Genomic DNA, 10192 nt, shown 5'->3' with positions numbered 1-10192 from the left:
CAAACACATATCGGGCCACTTTGTCAAGGACCTTAAAATATAGGAGAGTTGTGAGATGAATAGGTACAAATTGTGCTGAATACCGTGAAAGAAGTATATGACTACTGATTGTGATGAGCATTCTGAAAGAAACTCCATGGGAACATGAAAGAAATTTTAAAGAAGACTTAATATGGATTTGAGAGTCAAGGACCGACTTAGGAAAGGAATTTAAGACCTATGCAATGGCAGCATTTAAGTAGACAGAGACAGGGTATAGTGTTCAAACCAGAAGTCATAATCTAATTTAAAAAAATTATACTGGCCACTATGTAGAAGATAAATTGAGGTGTGTTCATATGGAGACACAAATGTTAATGAGACATGCAGGTAAGAAGATGCTGTAATATTTGAAACACAGGATTATGAAGGCCTGAATTAAGGTGTGGCAACAGAGGAGCGGAATGGAGGTAGACCAGAGCTGTGATCTGAATGTAGAGTCATTGATATTTTGTAATGTGTTGGGAATACGGAAATGTTGATTTCAAGTTCTGGCTTAAATAACTGCATGTTTGTAGGTATTCTTTGCCAAAATATGAAATCACAGGCAGACATTTCATGAGTTAAGGAATACCCAGGGTTAAGTTCTTAAGCTTGAGATGCTTATGAGATATTTGAGAGGAGAGATAAAAATGAATTTGGGAGGGGATCCTTGACCAAATCCTCTAAATAATGAATATGTATGATCTGTATGAACAGCCCTAATATAGACCAAAAGACAAATGTAAGTACATTATTTCTTGTGGAAATATGCCTTTAGCTATTTTCAAATGCAACTTCTCCACTCATTAATTTTTGTTATGATTATTGCTTGGCACTGTTGTCAGTGTTTTTAAAGAATTTTACAGCAAATATAATTACATGTTACATTTTCTATCTTCTCATTTTGGAGAATTATCTTTCTACTGCACTTTTATAAATTATAGGTTAACATAAATGTAAAATATGGAATCCAAGCAATTTCCCCTTATGATTTTGTGTCTATTGTTCTATTAATTGAATGTATTGGTACAAAGGGAAATTTATAGATTAAATTGAATTTAGTGCTTTTGGAGGCAATTTTGTCTACTTATAAATTATTGAGAAATTCTTATAACAGTTTAAGCAACACTTTATTCACAGTATCTTGACATTAATTTCTGATCATTACTTTTGTTTGGAATTGTATGAACCTTGTTAATGTAGAATCTAATATAATCTATCTAGGCAAATTTTTTCAATTATTGTTTCAGGACTATTCTATACTCTAGGAAATTTGTATTTTGTGTTTTAAATATCTGGCTCATTTTCCTTGAAATTTCTTCTGCCATTTCTTTTTAAAAGTATCTTCTTGCAGTCTGAAAATATTCTTCAAGTAATCTTCTATATTGCTAACCAGAGTTTCTATTTTAAGATTTTTCAATTTTCTAAGTAAGGTTTTATTTGGACTAATATTTTTTTATTTCACTGATTCTTATTCATAATATTTTTAATAGTGCATATTTTATGTAGGTGTTTTTGAGAAATTTCCCTCTGTTTTATAAAGAAAATACTTTCAAAAGAATTACTTCTGAGCCCTAAAAGCTTGAAATGTCTTCTAATGTAAGGAATATTGTTTCAATATTATAAAATTATTTTTCCATTCAATTTGTCCTCCTATCTCATTATTGTCAGGTGTGCATTTAGATGCTGACTTTGCATTCTCCATTCAGTTTTCTCTCTTTTTCAGAAAAAATACTGTCCATTTCTTATTCTGGGACCCATGACAAGGTTGCTCACAGAAAAGATTCACAGATGGACAAAGTAAGGAATGTAAATTGGGCTCTAGCACATCTGCTGGGGAGTTAGTGGCCTAAGCTACAGTCGGCACCCTAAATTTTAGTTAGCTCCCTAAGTTTTAGAGATCAGGAAAAACTAAGATAAAATCTTTTGGTATTGAAGACAGTTAAATGGACTCTATTACATATAAAGAGCTAAGATAAAAGAGAAGGTGAAACACAGAACCCCACTTGATAAAAGCAAGAGGAAAATGTGTGTTGTGTTTGTGTTGTTTTCTGGCACCTGAAATACACTCATGCTTCAGCCTCTCTGCATCTGCCTATTTCAACTTGGTTTACTTTTATCTTCAGTAGGATTGGTCTAAGAACACATACAGATGTGTGCTGAATTACTGCTTTATTTTTATTCTATGACCTAAGGATAATTTTAAATGTCTTTCAACCTATTTTTTCTTATTTGCAATATGAAAATAATGACTCTAGTTTTCATCGTAGACTTAAGGAGAGGTTTCAATGGAATATTTACAAAAATTATTTAGGTTAGTTGGCTCAATAAATACTTTATTAATGTAATTATTATTAACTGTATAACAATAATAGTGATACTACTTTAAAATCTATTCTTAAAAAATGGGCTATTTTAATAAATTTATCAAAATGCCAGATGTTAAGTTTAGGTTAAACTTGGTTAAATACATTTTTATGGTTATAAATAGTAGTACTAATTCATATGCAAATTCAAAATTCAAGTTCTAAATTGTATATGTACATATATAAATATAATAATAATTACATAAATAAAAATATTCATATGCTATGATTATTATATTAAAATTTTATATTATTAATGTTTCTATGTATAAAAATAAGGACAAGAAGAAAATCCACCATGGCATTAAAAAGGCAATCACTGTTTCATGAGGATATAAATAATTTGTTCTTGTTCTATTTTTTAGTGCTTCAAAATTTTATTGTATTATAATAATAAATATTTTCATTCAGGTGAAAGTAAAAGAGAAGGTCTTGGAGAATTTATTCACTTTTCTATATTTTTACATATTTCAGAATATCTTGATGTAATAATGTATTAAAGCAAAATAATCTGTTTTTGGAAATAAATCTAGTTAATATTACTCAGTTTTAGACAGCCATCAAGCAAGTTGAATGAAATATCCATTCTTAATTTCATAGGTGCTTTATATTTTGCTGAAAGTGACCTTTAGAAGTTTGTTAGAAAAAGTAAGATAATGAGAAAAGCACAGCAGCCATTAGGAGCTATCACAGTTTATACTCCAGGTTGAAAATATAGATTGCTTAAGAATTGGTAAACAAGGCAAGGACATAAAGGTAAGGGAAGAGGAAGTGAAGGAGTGAACTGCAGTTATTCAGACAACTTGACTGATTCAGATTCTCTCTAGAAAACTGTTAAGTTCTTTAAAACTTACTTATACAGAGACAATTTCATATATTGTATCTTTAATCCCATTAGTTTTGCACCGTGCCCAACATCCCAGTATTGGTGAATATCTGAGTTTTGACATTAGCAACACAGTTATCTACTACAGTGCCTGGAATTTTTATATTTCACTGGCATGATAGGGCAGACAGATAGAAATAATGAAAAATGTTTAGAGAACTTGAGCCAAAGGGGTTTATATTATTCATAACTCAATTCTTTACTTTGGAGATCCAACCTTTTTAACTACATTGCTTGTTGTTCAAGAGTGTGTTCATGATTTTTTTAAGATAGAGGAAAAATCCAAAAACTTATTTCCCCAACACCAAATGCTATTTGATAATGATGTTTGCTTCATCCTATACTAATGCTAGGTAGAATACAAACTGGAAAACTAAATGCCTATTGAGAGTAATAATAGTTTTGCAGTTCTCCATCTGACAAGGGAGGTCTCCATGCTTTCCATCTAACAGAAGAAATAGAAGATAGACATTTCTGAGACAACCAAGAATCTTCATTTCTGTGCTTTTGTTTCATTTTAATTTAAGGAATCACGAAAAAATAAAATTAAAAGCTGGAAAAAGATTTAAAGATAATTTGATGTACCACTCTTTTTTCACCTGTTTGTAAATATGAGGTCTCAAGAGAAAATTATTTGCTAGGTAAGAGTCTAACAATTTGTTAAAGTTAGAGTTACTCAAGTCTTCCAGCTGCCTGCCAGTCAATGAGCATTCTATTCTTCATGTAACATAAGCAAAGTCTCTGGGGTGCATGTGTTACAGAGAGAAAGATTTAGTATACATACATTATTTTTTTTTTCCTTTTTAAACATAGTTTGGTATTGCTATTGACTCAAAGTTGTATTCTGGTCAGTTTCAGGATAAAGTCAGGATAATGCTAACAAACATAAATCTAATATTTCTCCTGCTTGATTACATCTTTTTCTATAAATACAACCTAGAGTTATTTTCCGTAATATTCAGTTATATGATTTACACATTGTGAGTTTACTTGAAGTATATTCAAAATATTTATTCATTAATATGCTGACAACTAATTATTTGCAAATTTAAAACTGGCAACCTATGTCAAATGGCTTATATATATTCAAATGATTCTAAATTCTGGAGAGGTCCAAAAAGATCAAACTACTTCTGAAACTAGAGAGACTACTATAATTTTCTTAGGGTGGTATAGCATGTAATGAGTATCTCTCAATCAAAACCCATGCTGCCTGTTGTGACTTCAGATTTTATTGCCTTCTATATAACACTACCCTTCATATTCCTGGAGCATACAATTTAAGAAAGAAGAGGGAGTCCCTCAAAGAGTCATGCAAGATGAAGGCTAGAACTGAGATTAATAGATTCTTGCATATATTCAATACACATTTTTAAATACTGTATTTCAGGAATAATTCTGAGCTCTGTGGACACAGATAAAAATACAAGACCCTATCTTGAAAGAGATAACATGTTTATTAGAAGACACACATGCAAATAGGTGATTAAAGCAAAGCTCCATACTTGTTTTAAAAAAGATATAAGCAAAATTTTGTGAGACTACAGAGTAAGAAAAGTTCAACATAGTTATCACATAAAAGAAAATTTTAAGGTGAATCTTCTAAAAACTTCACAGAGATGATATAAGATTGTGCTAAAGAGAGAAAGGGTGAGGCAATTTAGGCAAAAATAGTCAAAGTCCTAGAACCTTGGAAGATCATGAAACATATGGGAAATAATTAGCAATTAAATGTACCTAGACCCACTTGGAATCATCATGCATAATATTGACATAATTAGGGATCTATTATCCAGAGCCTTGGATGCCACTTTGATGGATATAGAATACCTGGCAAGGTTTTCTTTGTCTTTTTTTTTTTTAAATTGTGTTAAGGCCTGGGGTACATGTGAACATCCTGCATCCTGCAGGATTGTTGCATAAATACATACATGCCATTGTGGTTTGCTGTCTCCATCCCCGTGCCCCACCGCTCTCCCCCAGTTGCCTACATCAGGTATTTCTCCCACTGTTATCTCTCCCCATCCTCCCCACCACCCCCTTGCTGTCACTCCCATTCTTTCACCTCCATCCCCACACCTTGCCCTGTGAGTGTTGTTCCATTTCCTGTGCACAAGCGTTCTCATTATTCAACACCCGCCTAAGAGTGAAAACATTCAGTGTTAGGTTTTCTGTTCTTGTGTCAGTTTGCTGAGAATGATAGTTTCTAGAATCATCCATGTCACGAACTCGTCATTTTTTATGGCTGCATAGTATTCCATGACGTATATGTGCCACATTTTTTTTGTCTAGTCTATCATCGATGGGCATTTAGGTTGGTTCCAGGTCTTTGCTATTGTAAACAGCACCACAATGAACATGCCTGTACATGTGTCTTTATAATAGAACAATTTATAATACTTTGGGTATATACCCAGTAATGGAATTGCTGGGTCAAATGGAATTTCTATTTCTAGGTCCTTGAGGAATCGCCACACTGTCTTCCACAATGGTTGAACTAATTTATACTCCCTCCAACAGTATAAAAGTGTTCCTATTTCTCCACATCCTCTCCAGCATCTGTAGTCTCCTAATTTTTTAATGATCACCATTCTAACTGGCATGAGATGGTATCTCAATGTGGTTTTGATTTGCATTTGTCTAATGACCAGTGATGATGAGCATTTTTTCATATGTTTGTTGGCCTCACATATGTCTTCTTTTGAAAAGGGTCTGTTCATATTCTTCCCACACTTTTGAATGTGAATTAAAATGTTCATTATTATTATAAAATAAAATTAGACACTGCTTTAAATGTGTCCCAAAGGATATGGTATGTTGTGTCTTCATGCTTGTTGTTTTTGAAGAACATTTTTATTTTTGTCTTCATCTCTTTTTATCTTTTCCTCCTTCATGAGTAAGTTGTTCAGTTTCCATGTGATTGTGCAGTTTTGAGAGCTTTTCTTAATCCTGAGTTCTAATTTGATTGTGCTGTGGTCTGAGAGATTGTTCACCTAGGTTTGTTTACTCGAAACTCTTGGTTTAAATGTTGCCATGGTTTACATTAGAATTATGAGAGTTATTCGGAAGACAGAGGTCTTAATCATGTCCACTACTCTTTGTTGACTTCTTCTCTATTCCATAAAGTGACTGCCTCATGTGCTAGACCATAACTGCATATGTCTGTAAGGTAGCTCTTCTTACAAGATGAAGGGACATTTCTCAGTGTTTATATTTCATTGACTTATGCAGATATTCTGATTCAAAAAGAGGCTCTACTCAGACTTTTGGTGCTTTGATGGTTAAATACTGTCAGCCTACTCAGTGAATTCAATCTTAATACTTTCCATTGTTAGACAAACCTTTCTGCGTCTTTGGCCCCATTAAATTTCACCAACCTATTGTCAGCTCTGATCCAGGTGCTAACAGATAAAAATTTTCAACAGACTAAAACTAAAACAACCACACTTCTATCTCTCACTGTATTCAGTTGTCTGCATAAGGACTTATGATATGTCTAATGTAAGTTACAAATTTTAAAGTGAGTGGTGAAAAAATAAGCCAGTATCACAAATATGAAGTGATAAGAGCAGAAATTCTAATAAAAATTGCTATTTGTGTATTGTGGTACTATTGCTGTCTTTGGTTGACATTACAATAAAAAACTTTAAGATACAGTTCTTCCTGGAAAATGTGTCTATATACTTCAGTCATTCATTTATATACAAATCAAGCTTATTTGTGTAAGATCAGCATGAGGCCGAACCCTCTGGATATTTGAAATAATTGGTTCAGCACAGTGTCTGCATGTAGAAGTAATCTTTTATTTGTGTCTAGATATTTATAAGCACTAAGTTTAAAAACTTGGCCATTGATGAGATTCTATCAGCAGCAAAGAAAAATTTAGGCAGCAAGTGAATCCTACTTACAGGCTTATTTTCAAAGCTTATGCTAATGTTTACAACATAGCTGAGGAAACCCTCAGAGGAAAGTTGTTTTATATGTGTAGCACCAGCCTCTGAAACCAATGTGTGGCAGAAAAAGACTGTCACTTTTTCTAGGCTGTTAAAATACAAATGAAACATTTTCAAAAACCAGTCAGACAGATGTTCCAGGTACTAAGTTTTCACAATTTTACATGTTTCTGTTTCTTATTTCATCACTTCATTAATTCAACTCTACTAACAAAGACATTTATATTTCTACTTCTGCTCTCAACCAATCATTCTGAACACAATACACACACAGGAATTCACTTTCTAGTAATCCATTTTAAAACAGGCTCTCTGGGTGTGCTTTGCATCTAAATGTGGTGACATGACAGCCTTACCAAGAAGTTAAGAATTCATATTAGGTGAGGGAAATTAGCTTTGAAATCTTATTCTTGTTTCCCTTGTTACTTCCCTCACTTCCCAGCTTTAATAACTAATCTTTTTTTTTCTTTTTCCTCCCATAGGCTTTCTCTTGTCAAGATCTTGTCTGTTAACTCAATTGAATAGCATATTTATCTTAGTTTCAGCTTCAGATTCTCACTTGGACATATTCTATTTCTCTACCAGAATATAACCCCAATGTGAAGACTGACAGTCAAGCTCAGCTACACCTCTTGGTCAGTTTCTCCAGATAATAATGAATGCCATGCAAGTACATAGGCCATGTTCTAAAGGATTCTCAGAAGGCACACCCCTTTGAAGTTATCTCGGCTCCTTTTCTTATGCTAAATTTTGCTAGTAGAAATGTCTGACTTGTGTTATGAGGCTTTTCAATGCATCCTCAATTAAAATTCAGAAGTCTCTATGAAGAAAAGCTTGGATTAAACACATTAATGGCTTTTTAAAATGAGATTTCAGAGAAAAAATTTCGCTCTAAATGGTACACAGGATGGGTGTCCAGAGATCATGCAGTCTGAGGAATAAAAAGGTCGAGAAGAAGGATGGGGACATGTCCAAAGCCACTCTAGCTGTTTCACACTGCTTACCAAATCTGACATATTGAAGTGAAAATATTAAATATTTGATATTGGAAAAATACTTTAGTATTTCCAGAGAATAATATTAATGAAATGTACAGAAATTTTGTTAGCATATGCATATCAAAATACGTAAAACACCGTTGCTTTCATTTCAGACATTTTCATGATTAGATTATGACTGATTTTTAGGACCAAAAACTGAAAGAGTGAGAAAGAGTAATAAAAAAGATATTACAATTGATATGGTAATTCAAAATGTCTTATCATAGCATATTAAAGATTCTTGAGTAACTCCTCTATTTTATCTTTTTATTTCCCGGTCATTTGAGACTTTTTCTAAGGATGTACTCACAAGAAAATAAAAATGTTCACAGTTACGGCTGAAAAAATCTACCATTTACAAATAATCCTTCCTTTTTACTAACAATTTTTTTCATATATTTATTAAATTTGTCTAAAATAAATTTACACAATCATAGATATATACATATATATAAAGGCAGAAGAAAAAGTCTGAACAATTACCAACAAAAAAATTCATGTGGCTGATCAAGGTAGGGGAGGTTTGAAATCAAAAGTTAATTTGAGGTAATCTCTGCTCATTAAAAGCTCAAGGTTTAGGTCAGGTGCAGTGGCTCACACTTGTAATCCCAGCACTTTGAGAGGCCGAGGCTGACAGATCACTTGAGGTCAGGAGTTCAAGACCAGCCTGGGCAACATGGTGAAACCTCATCTCTACCAAAATTACAAGAATTAGCCAGGAGTGGTAGCTCATGCCTTCAGTCCCAGATATTCATGAGACCGAGACAAGAGAATCGCTTGAATCTGGGAGGAGGTGGTTGCGGTGAGTCGAGACTGTGCCAGTGCACTCTCTAGCCTGGGCAACACAACAAGACCTGTCTCAAAAAAAAAAAAAAAAGAAAGAAAGAAAAGAAAAAGAAAAATATCAAAATCTACTTAGACAGAAACATAAGGAAGGTACTATGGTATAATTGAATAAAATAAAAAGAGCTCACTCAAATGACCTGGGGCGCTTTTACAAAAAATGATTTGAGCTATGATGTCATCATCTGTAAATAGGCTATTAATAATTGTTATTAAAAAAAAACAAATAAATCCTATATAAAATAATTGATACTGAGTAATATGTTATTAAAATAGTTATCCTGAATGACTCTATACTCATACCTATAGTCATACTATCATGGCAGCTTTAAAAGCAATTCCACATGTTACAGATATATGAAGATATGTGGGAAGGCTTTTTGTGGATGGTGTCTTTGAGAGAGGACTTGAAGAATTACCAAAACCAGTTACTATGTCCCTGGTGTATTACATTTAGTCCAAGGTTTCCAAATCATGTTTTGTGGAAAACTAAATTCTATGTGTCGGTATTCTATGATTAAAGATTTCTTAGAACACAGAAGATTAGATAGCACTAAAATAACACAAAACAAGTATATATTTGAGGTTTTAATTTATATATCAGTATTACAACTATAGGTATGGTGGTGGGAAAGAAGCATAGAAAAGAAGCATATACAAGCATCTATGGCCATACCACCCTGAATGCGCCTGATCTTGTCAGATCTCGGAAGCAAAGCAGGGTTGGGCCTGGTTAGAACTTGGATGGGAGACCCCTGGTAATACCGGGTGCCGTAGCCTTTTGGCTTGGGGGTATAGCTCAGTAGTAGAGCATTTGACTGCAGAAAAGAGTATACAAGCTTCAAAACCCCACTTTATCATTAAAAGAGTACTTCTCTCTAAAGGAAACCTCGATTACTTTGTAAAAGATGTGCTTGCAATTTGGGAAGTGTTGGTCTACATTTTTGCTTCTGGAACATTTAGCTTAGTATCAGAGAGCTTCGTGTATTTTTGTTTCTATATGCAAAGGTAGCACTTCTGGTACACTACATGTAAGTAAAATTAGAACTTTAAAATATTTCATTAGGGTATTTAAACCCAGGC

The 10192-nt window shown here is 33.3% G+C and overlaps 1 pseudogene; it reads left to right on the top strand.

The window, feature by feature from the left end:
• Nucleotides 1–9771: 9771 nt before the first annotated feature.
• LOC118147484 (5S ribosomal RNA) lies at nucleotides 9772–9889 on the top strand (annotated as a pseudogene).
• The last annotated feature ends 303 nt before the right edge of the window (nucleotides 9890–10192 follow it).

This window comes from Callithrix jacchus, chromosome 14 (genome assembly GCF_049354715.1).
Source record: "Callithrix jacchus isolate 240 chromosome 14, calJac240_pri, whole genome shotgun sequence".
Classification (NCBI taxonomy): domain Eukaryota; kingdom Metazoa; phylum Chordata; class Mammalia; order Primates; family Cebidae; genus Callithrix; species Callithrix jacchus.
The sequence above is the reverse complement of the archived record's forward strand: the minus strand, read 5'-3'. Positions and strand labels throughout refer to the sequence as shown.